At 46.8% G+C, this 27,143-nt stretch overlaps 1 protein-coding gene and 1 long non-coding RNA gene across 4 annotated transcripts in view; one reads left to right on the top strand and one right to left on the bottom strand.

Annotated features, from left to right (window-relative positions):
* ADCY7 (adenylate cyclase 7) overlaps positions 1–27,143 on the top strand; it is a 225,804-nt gene that overhangs the window by 43,208 nt on the left and 155,453 nt on the right. For 2 of the 3 annotated variants that reach the window (XM_075325741.1, XM_075325742.1), the window contains exon 2: positions 1,890–1,999. The exons of the other annotated variant lie outside the window; for it this stretch is intronic. The gene's annotated coding sequence lies outside the window, so the exon portion shown is untranslated. The remainder of the gene's footprint in view (positions 1–1,889; positions 2,000–27,143) is intronic. 3 annotated transcript variants of the gene reach the window in all.
* The window catches only part of LOC142254614 (uncharacterized), a 116,951-nt gene that overhangs the window by 52,096 nt on the left and 37,712 nt on the right, over positions 1–27,143 (bottom strand). The gene's annotated exons all lie outside the window — the stretch shown is intronic.

The raw sequence follows: 27,143 nt of genomic DNA, 5'->3' as shown, positions 1-27,143 counted from the left end.
CATAAAGGGACTGCGTATTGCAGAGGATAAGCAGAACAATTCTACGGAATTATAATGTGTGTCCATATTTTAAGAAACCATCTATAACACTATGTATGTTACGGAACTTTCTTACCTCTGTAACATTGATTTGTTTTTGTTACTTTTTGGAAACAGAATCACATCCACCTCGTATGACGCTTTATGATCATCAACGTAGCTTGAAGAGTTTTTTTGTTTCGGGCAATCTCAATTTATCAAGAGCCCTTTGTAAATCAGCCTGATCAAAAAATGTCCCTTGGTTAGAACCCAATCTGTCAGCCCTTAAGGCCTCATTTAGTTGTCAGGGATTTTTTTGTACAAATTGTATCCTTTTTTCACAGCTAGAACTCATACCTGTTATAGTTTATGGGGCTGTTCGAGTGTCCATGTATGTTTGCAAAGCAAGTGGTCTGCAAAAAATATCACCAATTCACAATGCCTAGGGGCTGGCGGTGACATCAGCTTGTGGAAATCATGTTATCACACCCTCAGGGATGTGATAATATGGAAAGTGGGCTGACTAGTTTGGGGAAGTAACCCACCCATAGACTAGTTAGAGGCCTAATTAGCATAGGGACAGTGAGGTTAAGTCCTTTTTTTAAACATTAATTTTAGTGAATAATATTATACAGGGCTAGGTAGAGAGGGAATTTAGTCATACAGGTGTGAATGCTGCTGGGTTGGAGAGGATAGGGGAGCTGACAGGTTCCCTTTAAAATTAATTGGATGGTGGGTAAGGATACAAGGTTCTTCAGAGCATCCTCCCCACAATTCATTATATGGCCCTCATAACATCCTCTCCCACCTCACAATTCATTATATGCCTTGATGTCATCCTCCCCACCCAACAATTCCTTATATGGCCTTCGTAGCATGCTCTCCCACTCCACAATTCATTATATGGTCCTCATAATGTCCTCCCCACCAAATAACTCATTATAATATTGCCCTGATAACCTCCTCCCCCACCCCACAAATCATGATATGGCCATGATAACCTCCTCCCCACCTCACAATTTATTATATGTCCCTCATAGCGTTTTCCCAATCCCACAATTTATTATATTGCCTACATAGCATCCTCTTCCACTCCGCAATTCATTATATGGCCTTCATAGGGTCCTCCCCCACCCCAGAGTTCATTATATGTCCTTTTATAGCATCCTCCCCCACCCCACAATTCATTATATGGCCCTGATAATTTTCTCCCTCACCCCACAATTCATTATACGGCCTTCATAGCGTCCTTCCCCACTCTGTAATTCGTTATTAAGCTATCAAGGACTTATGATAAATTGGGGAGTGAGGACACAGGACCGGAGCTAAGTTTGTTTGCATATGTTCAGGATTTGCAGCAAAAAATTGTGCTACAAATCCTGATGTGTTGGCAGGAAGAACACTGTGTAAAATACGCTTTTTTTTACATGCGTTTTTGTTGCATATTTTTCCCCACTCATTAGTATGGGTGAAATACGCTGCAAAAATGGTGCAAGAATTGACATGCTGCAGATCTGAATCTTCTGCAAAAAAACAAAAAAAAAAAAAATAAGCAATATGTAGATGAGATTTCCAGAATCTCACTTTCTTTGCCTTTACTGTAAAACCCTGTTTATTTTCCACTACAAAATTGCAATGTGTACACACAGCCTTAAAATTAACTTGGGGGATAGTGACAGAGACTAATAGTTAATGGGGGCACAGAGCCAGCTTATTTATCACTTTATATTGTGAATGCTATGTGGCTAATTGTATACCGTAATATATAGTCTGGTATATATGTATATTCAGGGGGGCAGTTTTAGGAATTTTTTTATTTAGTTGGCAAATGAATATATACAATATACTGTATGTGACCATGTTATTTTCAGCGCTGCGGTCATAAGTGTTACAAGATGAGTCGTGGCTGGAAGATGTCGGCATGAAGGTCTGACCAGATGGAGAAGAAACAACAGAAAACTAATCAGATGAGATGTCAGTGGTAAGTCACTGAATGGAAATATTTATTCTCTGCTCTATTACTTGGAATAATGATGTTATTTGTTTAATCCCTTAGGCCACATTCTCACCTTCATGTCATATGTCTGTGTGTTGCCAGACTTTTTATCAGACGGCGCATGGACTCCTAGAGTTTTATAGATCCATTTACGTATCCTTGAAAATCACGGATCTGAGAATTAGATCTGTGAGACTCAGAGCTTGTGCTGTTCTGATCCAATTATGAGGAATAGGACATACTCCATGGGTCAGTGTGCTGTACGAGGAAAAAAATCAGGCAGCACACTGTCACTTTTCATGGATATACAGTGGCATGCCAAAGTTTGGGCATCCCTGGTAAAAATTACTGTTGTGAACAGTTAAGTCTCTAATAGGCATAAAAAAATATATATTTTCATGCTTACATTTTTTAATTAACAAATAAGGAAAATGGGCTGCTGTAAAAGTTTGGGCACCCTGCATGGTTCGTACCTAGTAGCACCTCTTTTGGCAAATATCACAGCTTGTAAATACTTCATGTAGCAGCCAACAGTCTTTCAATTCATGTTTGAAGGATTTAAGATTTTCATCCCTTCTTCCTTGGAGACGTCTTCCAGTTGTGTGAGATTCCTGTCTCGTCTTCCAATTCTGTGAAATTCCTGGCTCGTCTTCCAGTTCTGTGAGATTCCTGTCTCGTCTTCCAGTTCTGTGAGATTCTTGGCTCGTCTTCCAGTTCTGTGAGATACCTGGCTCGTCTTCCAGTTCTGTGAGATTCCTGGCTCGTCTTCCAGTTCTGTGAGATTCCTGGCTCGTCTTCCAGTTCTGTGAGATTCCTGGCTCGTCTTCCAGTTCTGTGAGATTCCTGGCTCGTCTTCCAGTTCTGTGAGATTCCTGGCTCGTCTTCCAGTTCTGTGAGATTCCTGGCTCGTCTTCCAGTTCTGTGAGATTCCTGGCTCGTCTTCCAGTTCTGTGAGATTCCTGGCTCGTCTTCCAGTTCTGTGAGATTCCTGGCTCGTCTTCCAGTTCTGTGAGATTCCTGGCTCGTCTTCCAGTTCTGTGAGATTCCTGGCTCGTCTTCCAGTTCTGTGAGATTCCTGGCTCGTCTTCCAGTTCTGTGAGATTCCTGGCTCGTCTTCCAGTTCTGTGAGATTCCTGGCTCGTCTTCCAGTTCTGTGAGATTCCTGGCTCGTCTTCCAGTTCTGTGAGATTCCTGGCTCGTCTTCCAGTTCTGTGAGATTCCTGGCTCGTCTTCCAGTTCTGTGAGATTCCTGGCTCGTCTTCCAGTTCTGTGAGATTCCTGGCTCGTCTTCCAGTTCTGTGAGATTCCTGGCTCGTCTTCCAGTTCTGTGAGATTCCTGGCTCGTCTTCCAGTTCTGTGAGATTCCTGGCTCGTCTTCCAGTTCTGTGAGATTCCTGGCTCGTCTTTCAGTTCTGTGAGATTCCTGGCTCGTCTTCCAGTTTTGTGAGATTCCTAACTCTTCCTGCATGCACTGATCTTTTGATCTTCAGCTTGCGCCTTTTGAGGTTGTGTACTGTGGATTTTTACGTGTTTAGGATCATTATCCATTTGTAGAAACCATCCTCTTTTCAACTTCAGCTTTTTTACAGCAACATTTCGGTGAGAGCTGCAGTCACGATTGCTAGAGAGGCAAATCATAACCCCCGCCTGACTGCAAAAGACCTTCAGAGTTTGATCCAAGTGTAAGCTAAGCTTAGTGTTATTCCATTCAGTTGAATGAGAGGACTGTAGCACAGATGTGGAGAAGATGGAAAAGAAAATGTCTCTATCTTCTCCATTTTGTCATCCGAATGCAGTCCAATGATTTCCATACACCCCTAGACTTGTATGGGTGCGCATGATCCGATTTGTGCTACCACTTGCACCATGCTGGAATTGGCATGAGAAAAAAAGTTCTGATTGCCACTGCTCCTTAGTATAATATTGAACCGAGTGCTATCTGACAAAACACTGGATAGCATTTGCCCGAGTTAAATACTCACGTGCGCAAGCCCTTTGGGTGTGTTGCCGCTGAGATTTTTTGTTGCGTTTTTGGAGCAGGAACTCCCCAAGGCGATGTGCGATGTCTTTTTTTCAGTCAGAATCCGCTTAAAATATGGTACAAAAGACTCTTCAGAAAGAAAAATGTCCGAGTTTATTGAGTCTTCTGCTTTGTGAATTTGATGTGTTCGCATTTGTTAAAAGTTGTCCTGTGCTCATACCCTAAGGGCATTATCGGACTTTTTACTGAGATTTGTAGCATTTTTTAGGTAGATTTGCATTTTTGCTAAATAAAAAAATAATAAATCTCTCCATACTTGACAGTAATCAAGTGTGTACATACCCTTATGGAGATTCCCAATACAATGCAGCGAGAGGTGGTCTTTTGGAGACGTTTCACAGTTTTTTTTGTTAAGGGAACCCCTGGAGGCTTTGCTTAAATAGCTTCCTTTGAGAATGCCAGTTTCCAGGAATGATAAATAGACTTTTTGTATATTCCACAATGGTTAGGGGAAGTGGAATAATTCATTAGAAAATGAGATGACCCACTGGGAACATTATTGATTTTAATGTAAATGCTCTCCGCAAAATACCTGTACATTTAACCCTATACCCTTGTTTAGGCTTCAGTAGGGTTTATTAACATTCTAAAACTAACTACCCCCTCCAAGCAGATTACATCTAAGTGCCCCCAAGGCTATGAGCACTACAAAATTTCACAGCAAAAGCATAGTGTGGGCCAAATAGGACCCTCTACAGACACAGTATCTGGTCCCAGGGGTACAGGTGCATGAGATTGACAACCGAAGGGCTAGATAATCCCTTATTGGGGTTAGATCATAGACAGAATTTTGCTATTGTGCATAAAACGTCTTTTTTTGGGGTAGACAAGCTTGCTCCGATCGTTGCTGTAAGCCGCTGCTATATTCTTTGACTTATATTTTAGGGTTCGCAATTCTGGTGGGGATTTTGTTCCAGTGCCCATATTGTATTATTTAAATTTCTACAGTATGTGGTGCAAGAGATCACACTGACGCAAGTTCCAGTCCCCTAAGGCTGTGGGCACACAGCCACGCATGAGTGTTTATGTGTTTTGGGTTTTTTTGGTGCAGTTTTGGTGCAGATTGTTGCCCACAAATGCATGTCTATCCTTATGCCAGCAAAGTCAAAGAGAATTCTGAAGTGCTGTGCGGCGTGCGCACGTTGTTTATTTTTTCCTAGCAATTTTGGGTCTAGAAAAAAGAAGCAGCATGTCAATTTTTGTCGGGTTATGTTTTTTTCTTGCGTTTTGTAGCCCTTCCAGAATTGACTTCACTAAAAAAACACAATGTACCAAAAATGCATGCGTTTTTTTGTGTGTTTTTCTGCCACAAGGCGCAGATATTGGTGCAAAAAATGTCTGCACCAAAAATCCAGCATACGAATATACCCTAAGAGGGCTAAAAAAAAGTAATAAAAAAAAAGTTTTATTAAGAATATTATTTGGGTCAGGCGCCACATTTTCAAATCCAAAAATAAGGAGAGATAAAATAATAAATAAGCATATTTGGTATTTGTGGGGTCTGATTTCACCGCGTTTTTCCCCACGTTTCGGTGCAATAAATAAAACAATATTGTATTTGAAAACTACAACTTGTGCTACAATACAAAAGAAAAAAAAATGCAATCTCTCATTGCTATGGGGAAGGAAATATAAAAAGGTTTTAGAAGATAAGGAAAGAATAAAAATGCAAACTGGTGGGTGGATGAACAAAAATCAGTAGTGCTTTTCTGTTTTTCTACTACTTCTGTCGCTTATCCATGTTATGTAAATAAAAGCTTATAACCTGACTTTAAATTCATCCATTGGTTTTATAAATTACTCTTTTGAAAGCTGAACCCCTCCCAAATTTGGTTCAGGTTATGAAAATAAAGTTGCTGCAAAGCTGAAATATTGATCATTTAATGAACACAGGCAGGTCAGATTTTGACAAGACAAAAGTTTTGTCGCCCACAGAAAGTAATGTGAAATTCAAACAAATAATTAACTTCTAATACAAAGATATGTTGCATAACATTGGTTAATGAAGTTGTGGTGCTATTAGAGCCATATTTAATATTTTGCGTGACTTCCATGATCTTGAAGGACTGCATCCATGCGGTTCAACAATGATGCATACAATTTATTGATAAAGTCATCAGGAATAGCAAAGAATGCAGTCTTACATGCCTCCCAGAGTTCATCTAGATTCTTTGGTTTTGTCTTCCAAGCTTCCTCTTTCATCCTACCACAAACATGCTCAATAATGTTAATGTCTGGTGACTGGGCTGGCCAGTCCTTCAGCATCGTGATCTTCTTTGCCAGGAGGAACTTTGTTGTAGAGATGGATGTATGAGATGGAGCACCATTCTGCTGCAGAATTTGACCCCTTTTTATGATTTGGAATGTAAGAGGTAGCTAATACTTCTTGATAGAGTCCATGTCAGAAAGAGGATGACACTCACCAAATTCTAGTAGATTATTAGAAAAGCGGGACCCAAGGAAGCGTATTCATACGCGAAACGGCCGTCGTCCGTGAGGGGGCCTGCTGACAGCTCTACTCCTGCCGGTTATACTGCACCTTTTGTAATAAAGAATCTACTGGATTTTGGTGAGTGCTGTCCTCTTTCTGACATTGACTCTATTATTGAACTCTAAAGTATTTTGGACGAGCACCTCTCAGCCAGCTGGGTGGAGGATCCCTGCCCTGATCCTGCATTAGTGATTCATGCTTGCACAAGGGAGGAGGTTGGTGCGGCAGTTCTCTCTGTGGAATTGTTAATACTTCTTGATATTTTAGGCTATTGATATTGCCTTCCACCTTGCAAATGTTTCACACACCCCATACTGAATGTAACCCCAGACCATGATCTTTCCACCACCAAACTTAAAGGGGTGGTTCACCCATTTTTTTTATTTTCTGTATGAGCTATACTTACCTTTCTAGGCGTCTTCTCCATTGCCTTCTGTTTCCAGTTCTGGCACTGAGCGGCGCTATCCTGCACGCTCAGTGCCAGTCACATGACCCCCTGGAGCTGTGGCCGCCGGCATCCTCTGACGTCCCGGCATTTCCGGGCTCTCAAACAAGACGGGTACGTCACAGGATGCCGGCGCCACTCAGATTGAGTGACAGGGCTGTGGGCGGTGACTACCGCACGTCACAGCCCAGCATCGAGGGGAGGAGCCGGAGGACGTCACTGTGGAGCCGGCGTCCTGCAGAGAGGCTGAGACACGGGGCGCCAGGGTGCAGTACAGGGGGGGTCTTTAGCTGAATCCCCCCCTGCACGTAAGTATGTGCTCACACTCTCCACCCGCCCGCTCTGCTGCGATGTCAGGAGAGCGGCCGGTGTCGGGCAGTGTGATCATCTGCTCCTCCCAGCAGCAAGACACTGGCAGGCATGTCACCGCTGTGCTCTGCCATCTGTCCTGCTGCATGGGACCAACTGTCTGCACTCTGTCACCTGCACCACAAGTCACAGAGTGGAGACAGTTGGTGACAGAGCACCTCTGCCCCCCCCTGTTCTTTCCCCACTCTCTTCTCTCCCCCCACTCTTCTCCCCCTCCCCTCTTCCCCCTCTTCTCTGCCCCCCTCTTATCCCTCTCTCCCCTCTTATCCCTCTCTCCCCTCCCCTCTCTTTTTTTCCCTCGCTCTCTTCCCCCTCGCTCTCTTTTCCTCCCCCCTGTGCTCTCTTTTCCTCACCCCTCGCTCTCTTTTCCTTCCCCCCTCGCTCTCTTTTCCTCCCCCCGCGCTCTCTTTTCCTCCCCCCTGCGCTCTCTTTTCCTCCCCCCTGCGCTCTCTTTTCCTCCCCCCTGCGCTCTCTTTTCCTCACCCCTGCGCTCTCTTTTCCTCACCCCTGCGCTCTCTTTTCCTCACCCCGCGCTCTCTTTTCCTCACCCCGCGCTCTCTTTTCCTCACCCCGCGCTCTCTTTTCCTCACCCCGCGCTCTCTTTTCCTCCCCCCTCGCTCTCTTTTCCTCCCCCCTCGCTCTCTTTTCCTCCCCCCTCGCTCTCTTTTCCTCCCCCCTCGCTCTCTTTTCCTCCCCCCTCGCTCTCTTTTCCTCCCCCCTCGCTCTCTTTTCCTCCCCTCTCGCTCTCTTTCCCCCCCCCCTCGCTCTCTTTCCCCCCCCGCTCGCTCTCTTTCCCCCCCTGCGCTCTCTTTTCCTCCCCCCTGCGCTCTCTTTTCCTCCCCCCTGCGCTCTCTTTTCCTCCCCCCTGCGCTCTCTTTTCCTCCCCCCTGCGCTCTCTTTTCCTCCCCCCTGCGCTCTCTTTTCCTCCCCCCTGCGCTCTCTTTTCCTCCCCCCTGCGCTCTCTTTTCCTCCCCCCTGCGCTCTCTTTTCCTCCCCCCTGCGCTCTCTTTTCCTCCCCCCTGCGCTCTCTTTTTTTCCTCCCGCGCTCTCTTTTTTTCCTCCCCCCTCGCTCTTTCCCCCCCCCTCGCTCTCTTTTCCTCACCCCGCGCTCTCTTTTCCTCACCCCGCGCTCTCTTTTCCTCACCCCTCGCTCTCTTTTCCTCCCCCCTCGCTCTCTTTTCCTCCCCCCTCGCTCTCTTTTCCTCCCCCCTCGCTCTCTTTTCCTCCCCCCTCGCTCTCTTTCCCCCCCCCCTCGCTCTCTTTTCCCCCCCGCTCGCTCTCTTTCCCCCCCCCCGCTCGCTCTCTTTCCCCCCCTGCGCTCTCTTTTCCTCCCCCCTGCGCTCTCTTTTCCTCCCCCCTGCGCTCTCTTTTCCTCCCCCCTGCGCTCTCTTTTCCTCCCCCCTGCGCTCTCTTTTCCTCCCCCCTGCGCTCTCTTTTTTTCCTCCCGCGCTCTCTTTTTTTCCTCCCCCCTCGCTCTTTTCCCCCCCCTCGCTCTCTTTTCCCCCCCCTCGCTCTCTTTTCCTCCCCCCTCGCTCTCTTTTCCTCCCCCCTCGCTCTCTTTTCCTCCCCCCTCGCTCTCTTTTCCCCCCCGCTCGCTCTCTTTCCCCCCCCGCTCGCTCTCTTTCCCCCCCCGCTCGCTCTCTTTTCCTCCCCCCTGCGCTCTCTTTTCCTCCCCCCTGCGCTCTCTTTTCCTCCCCCCTGCTCTCTCTTTTCCTCCCCCCTGCGCTCTCTTTTCCTCCCCCCTGCGCTCTCTTTTCCTCCCCCCTGCGCTCTCTTTTCCTCCCCCCTGCGCTCTCTTTTTTTCCTCCCGCGCTCTCTTTTTTTCCTCCCCCCTCGCTCTCTTTTCCCCCCCTCGCTCTCTTTTCCCCCCCTCGCTCTCTTTTCCCCCCCCTCGCTCTCTTTTCCTCCCCCCTCGCTCTCTTTTCCTCCCCCCTCGCTCTCTTTTCCTCCCCCCTCGCTCTCTTTTCCTCCCCCCTCGCTCTCTTTTCCTCCCCCCTCGCTCTCTTTTCCTCCCCCCTCGCTCTCTTTTCCTCCCCCCTCGCTCTCTTTTCCTCCCCCTCGCTCTCTTTTCCTCCCCCCTCGCTCTCTTTTCCTCCCCCCTCGCTCTCTTTTCCTCCCCCCTCGCTCTCTTTTCCTCCCCCCTCGCTCTCTTTTTCCCCCCCCGCTCGCTCTCTTTCCCCCCCCCCGCTCGCTCTCTTTCCCCCCCCCGCTCGCTCTCTTCCCCCCCCCCCCGCTCGCTTTCTTTTCCTCCCCCCCCCCTCGCTCGCTCTCTTTTCCTTCGCTCTCTCCTGGCATGGTCAGTACAGAAATCTCTCCATCGTGGAGGGGTGAGAGGGAGTAATAAACATGGAGTCCCTACTGTGTCTGTGTATTTATTTCTAATAAAGTATTTTTCTCTGTGTGGTCTTTTTTTTTTTAACCCTTTATTGGAGATTCTTAATGGCCAGGTCAACCTTGGCCTGACATTTAGAATCTCGGGCTTTATACCAGCGGGTAAAACATAGCTGGTATTAACCCCTTATTACCCAGCGTGCCACCTGCCACCAGGGCCACTGGAAGAGTTGGATACAGCGCCAGAAGATGGCGCTTCTATAAAAGCGCCATTTTCTGGGGCGGCTGTGGACTGCAATTCGCAGCGGGGGGCCCAGAAAGTTTGGGCACCCTTCACTGCGGATTCCAATCCCCAGCTGCCTAGTTGTACCTGGCTGGACTCAAAAATTCGGCGAAGCCCATGTCATTTTTTTTTTTAATTATTTCATGAAATTCATGAAATAAAAAAAAAAAAAAAAAGGGCTTCTCTATATTTTTGGTTCCCAGCCGGGTACAACTAGGCAGCTGGGGGTTGGGGGCAGCCCGTAGCTGCCTGCTGTACCTGGCTAGCATACAAAAATATGGCGAAGCCCACGTCATTTTCTTAAAAACGTTTTCAGGGAAAAACCTTTATAAAAAAAAAAAAAAAAAAATGCTTCCCTGCATTTCTATTGCCAGTGAAAGTAACACCAAGCAGCGGGGGCTAGCAGCCAGTAGCTGCTTTGGTTACCCTTAGCAACAGAAAATGCAGCGGGAGCCCACAAACAATGTGATTTTTTTTATTTTTAATTATTTTTTTTTAAAAAAAAACGGCATGGGCTTCGCCCATCGAGCACCAGAGCATTTTACTGCTCAATTCATCCCAAGTAATCAGATGACTCCAGTGTCGGCCGATTACTTGTTCTGTGTCCCCCTGCATCCATCGCAGCGTGTACGGGCTGTGAGGTCAGCGGAGTGGAGACAGTGACATGCTCTGCTCTGACACATAGTGTGCTGCATGTCACTATCTTTCTCCACTCTGGCACTTGTAGTGCAGGTGACCGGATGCTGCATGTCACGTTTTTGCCGCGATTTGGTGCCTTTTTTGCTGCGTTTTTGCTCACTGCGTTTTTAATCAGTGCATGCCATTAAAGATTGTTGATGAAAAAAATAAAAAAGGTCTGATGTCATTTCCTTATTCAAAATGTTCATTGTATGCAGGAGAGCAGACAGCAGCTGCAGAACTACAAGGCTCAGCATCCTCCATCCAGGACTGTATGCAGTTTTTTACCCAAAAAGAAAAAAAAAATGATGTGGGCTTCACCATATTTTTGTATGCTAGCCGGGTACAGCAGGCAGGTACGGGCTGCCCCCAACCCCCAGCTGCCTAGTTGTATTCGGCTGGGAACCAAAAATATAGAGAAGCCCTTTTTTTTTTTAATTATTTCATGAATTTCATGAAATAATTTAAAAAAAAATGACGTGAGCTTCGCCTAATTTTGGTGTCCAGCCGGGTACAACTAGGCAGCTGGGGATTGGAATCCACAGTGAAGGGTGCCCATGCTTTCTGGGCACCCCCACTGCGAATTGCAGTCCGCAGCCACCCCAGAAAATGGCGCTTTCATAGAAGCGCCATCTTCTGGCGCTGTATCCAACTCTTCCAGCTGCCCTGATGCCGGGTGGCTAGCCGGGTAATAATGGAGTTAGGACTAGCTGTATATTATCAGCTAGCCCTAAGCCCGAAATTCATGGTGTCACGCCAATATTAGACATGGCCACCATGAATTTCTAGTAATGATAAGAAAAAAAAAAAAAACACAACACACAGAAAAATATTTTTATTAGAAATAAAACACAACACAATTAGTGACTCCATCTTTATTGAAATAAACCCCCCTCCGCAGTAATCCTGGGTCAGGGTCCCGCGCCGTCCAATCCGTATCCAATATCATCTGATCGGTTTGCTGGAAGGAAGGCAAAGCAATCAGATGATGTGTCAGGATAAAGGATGTGAATCACATCACACATCAGCTGACTGTATAAAAGCCGATTATACAATCAGCTGATGCATCAGTGCAAAAAAAAAATAAATAAATAAATACTCACGTCTGTGCTGATGACCGGCAGCTCCTGGAGCGGAGTCTGATCCTGGCCCATCACTGCAGGAGCTGCCGGTAATCAGCTGATGAAGTCCCCTGACGGCAGGATCAGCTGGTAGCCGGCCGGGCAAGAAAAAGCCGGCGAGACTACGATCAGCTGATGCGTCAGGTGACTGCATCAGGTGATCCACGGCCAGGTCCTGCAAGCTTCGTGCATGCACCGGGGAGACTGCACACAGCCGAAGCGGCGGGACCGAGACAGGGGCTGGAAGCGGGCATGGCACCCGGACCCTGCAGACAGGTGAGTATGACATACACACTCACATACACACTCACTCACACACTGTATATACATACACACACACACTGTATATACGCACACACACACTGTATATACACGCGCACACACTTTCTTCCCCTGGCTGTGCAGAGCTGCTGTATCTGTGATTTCTCTGAGTGCACATCCACTGGGAAGAGGCAGGGAGGAGGGTTTGGGTGGGAGCAGAGTGGGTGTATTAGACACAATGGGTGTGTTAGATAAGCCAGACACCGCCCTAAAGCCACAAAGAATTCTGGGACTTGTAGGAACTGAACACAGGAAGTCAGAGGAGAGATTAACCCCATCAGAGCTGGAGCCAGCAATGAGCATGTGCTGCTAGTGCACAATGAAAGGTAATTTTGCTGAAAAAACATAATAGATGTGTTGAGGGGCACATATTAGCAAGATTTATCAGAAAAAAAAAAATCAGTTTTGGTAACTGGACAACTTCTTTAACTGTTTTTTGGATCCATATGGGCTCCAGTAGGTCTCCTGCCGTATTTACGATGGCTGTGGTGTAATTCAACTGAAGATTTATCCGAGAAATCCACCTTCTGCCACTTTTCCAGCGTCCATCTGTTTAGCAGGCTGTGGGACTTGGCAAATGCTACACGTTTTTTTTATTGCCTTTTGTTTAGTGCTGGCTTCTGGGCACTGATTCGACCATGGAGGCCATTTCGAGACAGAATCCTACAAACTGTTCTAGTTGACATAGGGACTTGAGGATACCAGGCCTTTTGGAGCTCTGCTGCAGTGGATGAGGGGCTGGCTTTGGATTTTCTAACTAACAAACATTCCTCATGAGCAGTTGTCTTGCGGGTTCTGCTGGACCTGGGCTTGTCAAAAACATCTCCAGTCTCTTCAAATCTTTTTTTAATTCTTTGTACTTGACACTGAGACACATTAGAGGTGCCAGCCACCTGTGCAGTGGATCTGGTCTTCAGCCTCTTGATAATCAAGGCTTTGGTCACAGGATGGATTTTTGGCATGTTGTCAGAGATCAAGTTGCAATTCAACTTAAGGTCTGGGGTGCTGGGTTTCTTTTTATACACACCCACTAATTAACCGATCATTTAGTGAGCACAGGTGAGCATGTAAACTAGGATTGGGGTGCATTATATGACAAGGCGACAAAACTTTTGTGTTGCCAAAATCTGATCTTTCTGTGTTCAGTAAATAATCAATATTTCAGCTTTGCAGCAACTTTATTTTCACAACCTAATCCAAATTTGGGAGGGTTTCAGTTTTCAAAAGAGTAATTTATAAAACCAATGGATGAATTTAAAGTCAGGTTATAAGCTTTCAGAGATATAAAAATGTTTAAAAAATTAAATAAATAAATAAATGGGGTCGTTTTATAATCCGGTGTTGTCTTACCGGAGGGGGTTGGCAGTGGTGGTGGAGTGGAGTCACAGGAAGCAGGGGTGGTGCTGCTGGTGTGGGCTGTGCTGGCATCGGCGGGGTCTGTGCTGGCATTTGCGGGGTCTGTGCTGGCAGCGGAAGCTGCGGTGGCTGTGTGGAGCAGGCCGGTGCAACGGTTGTCCCAGATGCTCTGTTGGCGGTCCCGGCTTCAAAGAAATGCAACCCAGAGTGGCGCGTGCGCAGACGGAGCATATGTTTATGCACCTTTTAGCTTGGGCACCAAAATGTATGATTTCACCATGATTCTGGTAAATATATAAGCTACACAGAAAAATCTCATATAAACAAGTTCCTAAAAGCATTATTTATATTGGGTGGAATGAATCAGCTACATGGATACAAAGTGTTTTATTAGAATTTTTTTCCATATGAGCCCAATGAGACACTTCACTGTGAGATTCGCAGAACTGTGCACTTATAACACAGCAGAACATTGGACAAGTGAAACATTATCGCTTTACACAATGCATTCTGTTGTTTTATGACACATTTGTATAGAGCAAATATTGCAAAATGCTGCATTGAATCATTGTGAAATATGACTTCTGTGATCATTGTTTTTCTTACCTTTTAATTATACAATCAGTCATTGAACTGGACGAATACTTTTTTTTCCCAGGCAGAGCATTTAGTTCATTCAGGGTAAATCAAAAAATGTATTGGATCTTAACCTTTATTCAAAATTAGGTAAAAATGAGTGCGCTTAAAGGGAAGCTGTCATCAAGTGTCCATTATTCACTGACACCTGATGACATTGTCTACACCGCCAGCCCCACGCTATTCAATACACTTCATCTGCTAAAAGACTGCCCTTTCCGCCCTGGTGCCCAGCTCCACCTGTGGGGAGCTGTGCCATCATTGCTGCATCACCATCTACTCCAGTGGTCCCATCCAGCAGCGTCGTCCATACCTGGCCGAATACCACAAGTGGCGTCGCGACTTATCCCCTGTAAATATCTTCCCCCATTTTAAAGTGACAGAGTCGGGCCCTGCCACCATGACCTCTGAAACAGAACCAGCCTGGTGCCGAGTGCCCCCGCGGCCCTGGTGGGTGCGTCATACCCTTAAGGATGCTCTACACGCTGCGACAATCGCTAGCGATAGCTAGTGATGTTGTGTGCGACAGCACCCGCCCCCGTCGTTTGTGCAACATTTGGTGCTCGCTGCTGTAGCGAACATTATCGCTACGGCAGCGTCACATGCACATACCTTGTCAGCAATCGTGACCGCCGAACAATCCCTCCCTCTAGGGGGAGGTGCGTTCGGTGTCATAGCGACGTCACTGCGGCGTCACTAAGCGGCCGCCCAATAGCAGAGGAGGGTCGGAGTTGAGTGGCCGGAACATGCCACCCACCTTCTCCCTTCTGCATTGCCGGTGGACGCAGGTAAGGAGATGTTCATCGTTCTTGCGGTGTCACACATAGCGATGTGTGATGCCGCAGGAATGACGAACAACATCGTACCTGTGGCAGCGATATTAAGGAAAGGAGCGTCGTGTCAACGATCACCGTTTTTGAACGATTTTGCGATCATTGATCGTCGCTCCTTGGTGTCACACCCTGCGATGTCGCTACCGTCGCCGGATGTGCGTCACTAACGACGTGACCCCGACGATATATTGGTAGCGATGTCGCAGCGTGTAAAGCACCCTTTACTCTCTCCACTATGAGGAGTAGATGCGTGCGATATGTGGTGATCGCCACCATAGCGAACATTATCGCTACGGCAGCGTCACACGCACATACCTGTTCTGCGACGTCTCTGTTCCTGCCGAACAATCCCTCCTTCAAAACGGCCGTCCAATAGCAGAGGAGGGGCGGAGATGGAACATCCCACCCACCACCTTCCTTCCTCATTGCCGGTGGACGGAGGTAAGGAGATGATCGTCGCTCCTGTGGTGTCACACATAGCGATCTGTGCTGCCACAGGAACGAGGAACAACCTCGCTACGTACAATACAACGATTTTTGGTAAATGAACGACCTCTCATATACCAACGATTTTTGTCTCTTTTGCGATCGTTTAAGGTCGCTCCTGCCTGTCACATGCTGCGATGTCGCTAACGACACCGGATGTACGTCACAAACACCGTGACCCCGATGATATATCGTTAGCGATGTCGCAGCGTGTAAATGGCCCTTTAGACTGGGTTGCGCTGGGACCCACAGGACTAGTAACATCTGGAACAACCCTGAGGGAGAGGAGAATATGTCTGAAGATGTGCTGTGACACTGAAATGTTCTGGAAGATTGTGCCCGATACTTGGTGTATAAAGTTGATGATGAAGAGCCATTGAGTAAAGTACTGTAGTTTACGAAGGAACTGTGGTCTCCTCATAGAACGGAGTCATCATCGTCAACATGTGGCTTCAACGCTTAGCTCCCATACCTCACAAGTCAACACCCGGCCAGAGAGCTAGACAAGGCACTCCAATACTGTGCATAAATGATGATTTGTTTGGTGGTGTAACAGCAATCCAGAGTGTGAAAACGTTTTGCTGTAAATTAGACCTTCATCAGGTCACAGATTGCTATGGGAAGGCTGCCTGGAGATGGGAGCGCAGGTGCAAGCGTGCTGTATCCACTGCAATAGAAAATAATGCCCTTTTATTGCGGTGGACATTGCCAGTTAATGTAGACTCACCCATGTATATTTTCAGTTCAAGTGCTGTCTGTGAAAAAAGTACAGCACTCGGGCCAATGTTGTTTAAGAGGACAGTGCAGTGAGCGTTTTGGTTGTTTTTTTTTCTTTCCTAACTGAATCTACCCTTAAAAAAAATCACAGTGTGCAGTAGTTTCTTCCTTTTGTCAGATGAGACTCATCCATTTTGTCTTTGGGTGCACCCAAAAAAATAGAATGCCACGTGGAGCCCTTGTATAGTCTCTGTGGTTTTTGCAGATACATTGAAATTCTGTAACATAGGAAACTGTGAATAGTCTTGTAAATTATTAACTGCTGCTATAAAAATAATAGATTGATAAGCCAAGGGGTGGACATATTAATGGTGCAGTCGTATAGTTGACCTGACATAACTAAAGCCGGCCCCTGTCTTCCTGAGTGACTGACTGTGTTGTGGGCGGCATTTTTACCGCTCGTCACAGCCCAGCATTGCTCCTGCTTGCGGCGCTCTGCAGTGAAGGAGAGCACGCATGAGATGCTGGGCTGTGACTAGCGGTGAAACGCTGCCCACAGTCCAGCCACTCAGGAAGACTGGGGCCGGTCGCGGTGATGTCATGACCTGACATCACCGGATCTCAGAGGTCACAGAGCCCGGGGGGGGGTCACTTCATGGGGATGAGCGGATCGCAATAGCGCCACTCAGAGGCAGAATTGGATGAACAAGGTATTTAGGAAAAGCCTTCCCTATCAGTTTTACAGAGATGTGTTCCCTATTGCAGAGTAATGAACCACCCCTTTAAGCTGTGATTGTGCCCATGTTGTAGATTACATGGCGACGTAATTAGGTGTGTTAAGAGCAAACATGTCCGTCCATCATCTTATATTGGAGTAAGAATGTTCTTTACTCTGAACACCGGGTAAACTTGTGATTGTCTCAAGAAACCACAGATTGACATCAATTATGTAAGCTGTCAGTGCAGCTGATGTGCGCAGAATGGGCCGGGCTTATTGCATACATAAAGGATGGTTTAGGCAATGACTATCTGAACTTGCTGCACCAAAATAATGCAACATTGTATGTTTTTAGTGTGTGGAGAGGACTCTGGAGCCTTTCAGAATTCTATTAATTACCTAATAAAAATATATTATTTAGGAAGTTACTGATAAAAGAAAGCACTAGTGTCGCCCAATACCTATCCTCACTTCTACGGTCGTTCATCCCAAGAACGCATACTCTCAGCAGCACATCCTATTACACAGCGGTTCTGCTACTGTGACGCTCTGGCCTATCAGGTCGTCACAGGGTATTGTGCAATCTGCCCTTCTGTACAATATCCAACTCCTCCTTGGTTACAGGTCCCTGACCTTTGGTGTTGCCAAGAACAAGCTAATCAAAATCCTGGAAACACTCTGCACCACACCCACCAGACACACCAGTACCTGAAGGGAATAGGGTTGTCCACTTGGGGGGGTAGGTAAGGGGAGGTCAGGAGACAGTCAGTTAAGAAGTGACTCTCAAGAGGAGAGGTCACAAGTCAGTGAAGTGGTGACTCTCGAGAGGAGAGGTCAGGAGCAGGGCTCCTTCAGACTACTAGGTGGCAGACGTTGGTCTGGGCCTGGTAGGAGCTGGACCCCGGTCGCAGGGGATCGTGACAAGGGGCACAGACTGTCGAGGAGGGCAGCCGGCAGCCTTGTGCCATCACCGGGCAGGGGCCAGGGCACAACAGGGTACGTGGACCCTTGGTGAGGAAGAAGCTTCAGGCGTCCTGATAATTTACCCGACGAGGACGGAGCCTTCAAGATACATTCTCCACCTGCTCCAAAATTGGGGTACTAGCGCAACGAGGGGGATAGGACTTTCCCAATACATAGTCCAGAAAAATTTTTTACATTAGCAAGAGTGGACCATTCCTATCAGAATAGCATGAAAAAATATTCTTTAAAATATAACATTTAATGGTGCTTACTAAAAATGATATACTATCATAATAAAAACGTGAATATAAAATGAGATACCTGACACTATGGTCACTAAGCTCAAATGGACCAAAGAATCAGGTACGACGCAGATACATACGTCCTCTCTATAGGTCAGGCTTATGCCAATGTTCCCTAATTGTCTCAGGGATAGTTATCACAGGGAACCGCCCTCCACAATCTATCACTGAGACTTTACAATTCCAGAGGACACAGTGAGATAAAGTACCATTTTTTTTACCATAAATGACCATTGCAAATGGAACAATCTCACCACACGCGGGCTATTCCAAATTTCTTCAGACGTGGAGTAGATGCTGATAAACCTCCTTAGGTATTTTATCGCTCCATCACCCACATTTAATATCAGGCAGACATCATGTGACTTCCAACACGTTTCTTTTTCACTTGAAAATCATCAGGGGAGCCTATGTTACTTGGATTCTGCACGTCTGGTCAGCCACTAGTTAATTCCACATAGTGGCTCTTTCATGATCAAATGCCCATCACGGACATAACGTGTCCACAGACATTCATATTCATAATGCGCCGCATGATGAAATTTGGAATAGCCCGCGTGTGGTGAGATTGTTCCATTTGCAATGGTCATTTATGGTATAAAAAATGGTACTTTATCTCACTATGTCCTCTGGAATTGTAACGTCTCTGTGATAACTATCCCTCAGACAATTAGGGAATATTGTCATAAGCCTGACCTATAGAGAGGACGTATGTATCTGCGTCGTACCTGATTCTTTGGTCCATTTGAGCTTAGTGACCATAGTGTCAGGTATCTCATTTTATATTCACGTTTTTACCATGATAGTATATCATTTTTAGTAAGCACCATTAAATGTTATATTTTAAAGAATATTTTTTCATGCTATTCTGATAGGAATGGTCCACTCTTGCTAATGTAAAAAAAGTTGACCTTTTGAGGGATGTTTCTGAGTATCGTGCTGTATAGAAATAGTCCAGAAAATCCCAAGCGTGAACCCTGAGAGCAAGCTCACCCAGTTAGCCACACTGGTGAGCGGGACCCGACTAGTTTTATGATAAATGGACCAATTAGAACAAAAGGTGCCAAGGAAAAGATCACAGGCTAGCAGGCAACACCAACCGGCACGGGATCCAGGCGTACTCCCTCCAAGCGGCAGCGGTGTCAAGAACTTTGGTTTACCACAGTTGTCGGTGTCAGCGTTATTGGACTGAGTACACAAACGACCCCTTACCGTCCCAACGGCACCTTCCCATCACCATCACCGAGTCCCGGGGCATCCCCCCTACCTGTGGAGGGGTTAAACACCTGGCTGCCCACAACATTGCTACCGTGTACTCCCAATCACAGCGGTGGTACTCCATCTTACCACACACTACGGGTGGCGTCACAAACTTTCCACACCATCCCCTGTACATAACCCCCCTTTATTTAAGTGGCCGCATGACCCCCGGGTCCGGAGACCTCTCGAGCCACCGCGGATCCGGATCCGAGCAGCCCGGCTGCTGACGCGGGGGGCGGCACACCACCGATAAACAATGATTTTTTTTTGGTTCTCTGCTAACAAATGATTATTTGTGGATATGTAGTGTGGTCATCCCATGTAATGTAGTTCTGAGTGCTTGTTTGGTTGACCATTGGCCCAAATACGATATCCTCTAAGGAATCGAGAAAACGCTCCAAGACTTGCACTGCACTCTTAAAGGGAATCTGTCACCAAGTTGTTGCTCCCCCATCTGAGAGCAGTATAACGTCGTAGAGACCGAGACCCTGATTCCAGTGATGTGTCACTTACTGAGCTGTTTTGCTGTCATTTTGATAAAATCATTGTTTTCGCTGCTGCAGATCTAGCAGTTATTTGAATGTACATCAGGGATATAATGAGCTCATGCAGCTGCTGGGCTACCTGCAGCAAGCCAAGTAGTCCTCTAATGATAATCTACTGCTAATTAAATAGTGACTTTATAAAGGTTGCCCAACGAAGCCCAATAAGTGACACACTGCTGGAATCGGGGTCTCTTTTTGATCATCATGCTGCTATCAGCTTAGGTGGCAAAAATCTGGTGACAGCTTCCCTTTAAGGTGCACACCAACAGACTTGAATTGAAGTCAACAAAAAACAATAGTTCATTAGCAAAATAAATAACAATTAAACAATTGATTGCAAACAGTTATTTTCTGAAACAGTCGGCCGTATGGCCACGCTGAACACCTATAGCTGCCAATATGGAAGCCAATGTAAATGAATGCCTTCAAATACTGTTATCCAATGTGTACGAGCACCTTTAGGTCCTGTATTAAGCCTTTTTTTCCTACAAGTCAGTTACTGAGCCAAGTTCTTGGATGCCCTGATCTGTACCCTGATAGAATTGTCACTACGGCCCATTTCATATTGGACATCCCAGATGCAACTTATTAGACCATTGTTGTAATTTTCTGTATACATAATGAGAATCTCCATGATAGTGGAGCAATTAAAACTTGGCTGTTGTGCACCCTTTGGAAACCATTTTTATTTCACCCCAAAGTGACCCCGTCCAGTGCAGGAAGCAGGCGTAATATAGTGTTTTTGGAACTGTATGTGAAGTAGCCACTGATTGCTGTAGTATGTTTCCAACTTTGAGGTTATTTGCACAATACCTAAAAATGCAAACAAGAAATAAAATTGTTAGTAAATGCAGAATGAAGTGTCAGTACAGCAGCCACATTTATGTATCAGATTTACAAGCCGATGAGAGGACATGCGCAGCGTCTGGACTTGTTTGCTTTAAAACAATAAAATGGTATTAGAAGCCAAGCAGATGTAAACGAGAGAGTGCGGCTTACGTGGCAGAAGTCACTGGGCCTCCGTAATGAAAAACTAGTGCATATAAAGGATGAAGGAGTAATCAATTAAGAAAACAATACCGTCTTTTTCTGCTCTGTGTTGAAGAGAAAAAAAAAAGAAAACCTTTTGATCAGTTACCAAAAAGAACACCGCCTCCAGTTTTGTTCTGCTCTATTTCTGTTTGCTTCACATTTAATCTATGTTTTACACCATTTGTGTGGCTTAGGCTAGTTTCACACTTGCGCTATTTTGACGCAAACTGAATCCGTCACTAATGTAGTACAGTTAATTTATTTACAGTGGAAGCGCGTTACTATGGCGCGCGTGTGTCATGCAGTACCCGCTTGTGTCCACATGATGTCGCGCTTCCACTGTAAATAAATGAACTGTACTACATTAGTGACTGATTCCGTTTGCGTCAAAATAGCGCAAGTGTGAGTGAGCCCTTAGATGTGTACCGCCCCGCTGCCTCGCCTGCGACTGCCGAGCCGCTCGGGTCCGGGCTCGTGTGTCCGTGGCTCGAGCGCCTCCGGACCCGGGGGTCACGTCGCTCTGGAAGGGTTTAGTGGCGGTGCACGCAGGGGTGGTGGGGTGGTTGTATTGTAAAGTTCATGACTCCACCCACGGGTTGTGGTGATGGTGGACACCACCGTTGCAGTGAAGGTACGGGGACTCCCGGGAGCGGGGAGCGGTGTAGGCGCGCAGCTAGGTGTTGACCCCTCCGTGGGTAGGGGATGTTGGTCCCGGGGCCCGGTTGGCGAGGGGCCGGTGTGCAGGGTGCAGTGTGGCGGTGCAGCGCGGTGCGGTGCCTGAGGGCACTGGTGTACTCACTCTGATACAAGACACTGGAGGCGCTGGTAAACCAAACGGGGTGACGAACGGGGCCCGCAGCCGGCTGCAGTTTCTCCAGATCAGTTGGTAATGTCCGCCTTTCTCCTGCACCTGTATGTGATCTTGGCTACTGTGCCTGAGCACTGGTAGCCCGCTCCCCGGCGTATATGTGGCGCCCTGGACAAGCCAGGATGTCACAAGCACAACACCAACACACCCCACACTCCCGGTCAGGCACACCGAAGTCAGACAAAAACCCTTGTTGCCTTCCTCCAGGGGCTGATGTCCACAACAGGGGGGTGGGCCAGGCGGTTGGCCCCGCCCACCGAGGAGTTCACAGTCCTGGAGGCGGGAAAAGTAAGGAGTTGAGTGTTGGAAGTGAAAGTGGAAGGAGGGAAGGAGCAGTTGAGCAAACAGAAGTTGGTCCGGGTGTGTGGCCCGGACGGATCAGCAAGGTTGGCAGACGGTGGTGACCGTCTGCAGGAGTGGCCTATTGGAGCTAACCGTAAGGACCGTGGACGGGCGGTGGCCCGGCGGTACCGGACCGGTACGCAAAGAGAAGCCAGCACCATCCGGCAGGGGCTTACGGACTCCGGCAAGGCTAGGAGTCGCCGTGAATTTGCCAAATCCGTTAGCGAAGGGAACCTCCTGGGTTTCCCAGCAGCCGAGTCCCGTCAGAAGGCAACAGTCCAACCGAGAGAGGGAAACACAGTCACCGCCAAGGCTAAAGTTCCCAGGGCCAGAGCCTGCGGGCAAAAGAGGTTCCTTCAGCACCCATCCAAGCTGGGGAGCGGGTTACCGGTGGGAACCCATTGGAACCGTACACGTTACACAGGTGCAGGGAAAGGCAGTCACCATCAACCTGCCGGGAGGAGAAACACCGCAGCCGTCTGTGGGACCCGTCCATCCAGCCGTGTGTTTTACCGAGAACTGTGTCCTCATCATTGGCTGAGTGAGTACCACCGTGCCGTGCGGCACAGCGCTGCCCCCGCGACCCTGCACCTCGCCAGGCCCCGTAACCCGCCTGCCATCCATCCCTACCCCATCACCGGGCCCCGGGACAACCAACCCCCTACCCACGGACGGGAGAACTAACATCCAGGCTGCTCCCAGTCATCGCTCCCGGGATCCCCGTCCAGAGCAGTGGTGGTGTCACCAATATCACCACAACCGTGGGTGGCGTCACGGACAATAACCAAATCCCCACAATCCAATTCCCACCCTTTTCACTCACGAGCGAGGAGCGCCGCTCGAGTCCCCGGGATCCGGCCCACCGCTCGAGCCACCACCGAGCAGCAGCAGCCGCAGCAGCAGCGGCCGGACCCGAGCAGTGGGAGAGCGCAACGTCCCCTCCTCCGCCCGCGACAACTATGTGTCGTAGGAGCCCGTTTGCCCGCAGACGCTGGCCCCTTGGATCTCTGGCCTCTGGCGGTGGCTCCTATCCGGATGGGTTGGGCTGTTGCCTTCAATCGGGACTTAGGTGGGAATGAACCCCTGAGGTCCAGACCGCAATCAGTTGATTTGACTATGGAGGTGGCTTATAGCCTAGTTCGGGGTCTGAGTACCCTGCCTGGTGCTCCGGTATCCAGTTGGCTCCCGGGTTCGGTTCCGGCAGGCCACTACCCTGTCCCGGTCCCTTACGGTTCCGCCGGTCGTATTCCCGGTCTCCTGCAAGCGGCCACTACCGTCTGCCTGCCTGACTGATCTGGGGTCCTAGGCTCCAACCCAGGCCCCAAGCAGAACTGCACTCCTCTCACTCCTCTCTCCTAACTTCCTCTGCTTGTGTTTTCCTGCCTCAGGCCAGCAGACTCCTCGGAGGTCGTGTCTATCCGTCTGACTCTGCCCACCTGGTGTGCCTGTCTGACTCTGAGGGAGGCAATCAGGTCTTTTGGTTGACTGGTGGTACCTTACTGGGGTGGGGGTGTATGTGGTGAGTGTAATGATCTGTGACCCCTGGGGTGTCTAGGGCATCACACTTGCCAAAATATTGATGTAAATGAAGCCAACCAATAAATTGATTTATTTATTGCTTATAAAGCGCCATCATATTCTTCAGCGTGTTAAGGTGAACTCTTACAAAGTTCCACAAGTTGCCTACTGCCTGATTCTAATTGGTGTGGATCGAGTGCATGCTTGAAAAATGAGATCAGACACACAGTCGGATATTCATCTTTCCTCGACCAAAGTGGTCCCAGACTCTGCTTTATTTCAACTGAAGCATGCCCTGATATAACCTTGGAAAGGGGCATGTCCGGATGTGTTCATTGGTCAATGGGTTGAACAATGTGTTAGTCCATGAGCTGATTGGTGGGCGTCATCGTAGGCGGGTCTATGTCATCTGGGGCCATCTTGATGATCCTCTGATGGGCAGGTCTATGATGTCATCGGGGGCCATCTTGGGTTCCTCTGAAGACTGACTGGCTTATGTATAGAGAATTGATTTCATTGAACACACTTCTCACAGTGCTCTATGTCCAGAGATTAATTAAGTATTTCGTCTTATGGCTTTCCTCAACAAGCGCATTACACATATTATCCCTGTCCCCATTGGGGCTCACAATCTAAATTCCCTATAAACCTGGAGAACCAGGAGGAAACCCAGAAAAACATGTGGAGAACATCCTTGTAGAGATTGTACTTGGTTTAAACCCAGGAGCATAAGTCATGGGTGTGTTATACTTAACTGACAGTCCTGTGATGTCTGGATGTAAACGGTCAGTGTTTAGCTACATAATCTGTTCCCTGACTTTCCCTTTAACCCTGCTTTGGGTTAATCCCTTTCTCTTTAGGACCTTGCAGATTTCCTCCTCTTTCATCTATTAATCATCAGCACTTACCTTTGTGTCTTTAAATACTCTCATTCCCCCTTGGTCTTTGCTGGTGATAGGTTTAAAAACATTTTACAGATCTTGAGTGCAAGCAGTCCGCTTGTATTCTTCTGGAGAAACTTTGATGTTGTTGCAGTTATTCTCCCTGAGTTATCTGGAGATAAGTTATTCGTATACTTTCTCCTGTGTTTATTCTCTGTGTGTTCTTTAGAGCTTAGTGGGATTGACTAAGCGCTCATCCCATCCATTGCCTACCAAGGGCCCAGCTTAGGGTTAGTGAGGGCTTGGTAACCTGCTCGGCGCATAGGTTCCACACCTATCTATGGTGGTGAGGGAAGCCAGGTGCCAGCGGTAGGTTTAGTCAGGGGTCACCATCTACCCTTCCCTAGACACAGGGTTTCCCTTCCCTTTCACCTTTTGCTTGATACTTCCCTGAACCTAGCGTGACAGCCTAGCGCTGCAAAGTCCCAGTGCTAACCATTGAGTCACAGTGCTGCCGTTGTTCGAAAGTTAGACAAAATTGTCTAATTGGCACCAAATTTAATAATTTGTAGGAGCCACAGTGATAAACTTGTCACATTATCCAGCTACTAAGCATTTTAAAATATTAGAAACAATTAGCAAACATGCCTCTGACCACCTTAATTTTTGTTTTTCACCTTGTTGAACATAACCTTTCAAAACTGTAGATGTGATTATGGAGCTGCGCTTCCATTTTTGATTGTATCATCCCCATTCCTCTTCTTTTTTAAAGTCTTTCCACAAGATTTTTGAGTGTGACTGTAAATGTTATACCCATCTAGCCAAAAATCAATTTGTGAGGTCAGACTGATGGCTTTTATTACTAGACCTTCTTCTCTAAGTGTGCCAGTAAAGTTTTATTAATCCACCCAGAATGATAAACTTACATACACATAAATAACTGCATATCAAATATAAAAAAATAACATACTTTTTTAACATATGGAATATATCAACCAGTTACAAAGACATTTAAAAACAAAATATACAAGGACATGAAGGCCCTACTCCCAGCCCAAGTCAGGACGAAGACTTCCCGATATACAATACTGATTTTGTACTAGATGGATGAAATCCCTATGGTCCTGAACATAAAAAAACAAGTAATAATTATGTATTATATGAATCTGTGCATGAAAAGGAGGGAACATAAAGAAGTTACTACCACATCTGCAGTTAGATGTTGTAGTCCAAGCACAAGAAAGGTAGCATACGAGTGAGGCATATATATACCATGGAGTGGGTATGGGGAACACTATCCCATGCGTATCGCCAAGCCATTATGGCTTTTTCAGGGGTTATTCAGAGCAGTATGTACATACAAAATTGCCTGCCCTACCCACATAAAAAAAGAAAAGACTTATGTACCTGCTGATGCCCTTTGTAGTACTACCCTATGCACCCACCTCCCTTAATTAATCATCATAAATCATGGACTGCACTGACCTCTGCTGCCACATTGTGCACTTACTGTAGCTGTATGAGTAGTGTTGAGCGAGTAGTTGACTATTTGTACTCACTATGCTGTTAGCGAGTTCTGTCCGCTACTCACATATTCGTTACGAGTAGCGGGAGCAATGTAAGTCAACGAGAAATACTCACTAAGTAGCGAGTAACCCAAAAGCCGTACTTTTCGTGCAAGTAGCAAATAGTACGGCTTTCGGATTACTCGTTACTTCGAGTATTCATTGAGCCCGCTACTTGTAACAAATATGCTAGTAGCGGACAGTACTTGCTAAAAGCATAGCAAGTACAAATAGCTAACTACTCGCTCAACACTTTGACCCATTTGTTTTGTTCTTTTGTTTGGAAAGTTATTTGTCTAACCTGGTTTTTTTCTTCGTTTTTTAGGGTACATATACTCAAGTGTGCTTTTATCCTTTTTTTATTGATCCAAAAATAACAAAAAAAATGTATACAGCATACACCTATCATCTTTGCAGTGCTCAGCATAAATGAGTACACCCCCATTTTAATAGTAAGATTTTAGTATCTCACTTTATACAAGAACAAATTCCAAAATTTTGACAAGACTGAGTTTCATAGAACATTTTTTTAACCCATAATGTGAAAGTAAGGTTAATCTTAAGCTTAAATTACAAAATCTTCAGTTTTACTCACAATAGTTTAATGCACAAATGAGTACACCCCACATCACAAAATACTACATCTAGTATTTTTTTTGATCTCTATCATTTTTAAGGACAGCACCGAGTCTTCTAAACCTAAAAAAAAGCTATAGCTATATAGAAAGGATTAAAATATAACTTTTAATACTTAATGTCTAAAAACAGACAGTATATAATATAAAGTACAGTGCATTAAAATGTAAACAAAAAATACGATTGCTGAACTAGTGGGTGGGAGGGTCCCATACCTTGTAGTGACCATCCTAACTGACCCTACCCTAACCCAGTCCCGGTGAGAGTGCAACCAACTGTGTGTTGTGGTGGATTGTGGTATCGGCAATGACCTCCTCCTTACCCGGGATAAATACTGCACCTCTGGTAAGGTGCAGTACCCTGTGGTGACTGAAGCCTCAGGGGTGCCACA

The sequence above is a fragment of the Anomaloglossus baeobatrachus genome, chromosome 10, assembly GCF_048569485.1.
Source record: "Anomaloglossus baeobatrachus isolate aAnoBae1 chromosome 10, aAnoBae1.hap1, whole genome shotgun sequence".
NCBI lineage: Eukaryota > Metazoa > Chordata > Amphibia > Anura > Aromobatidae > Anomaloglossus > Anomaloglossus baeobatrachus.
This window is presented reverse-complemented; position numbering and strand designations above follow the sequence as displayed.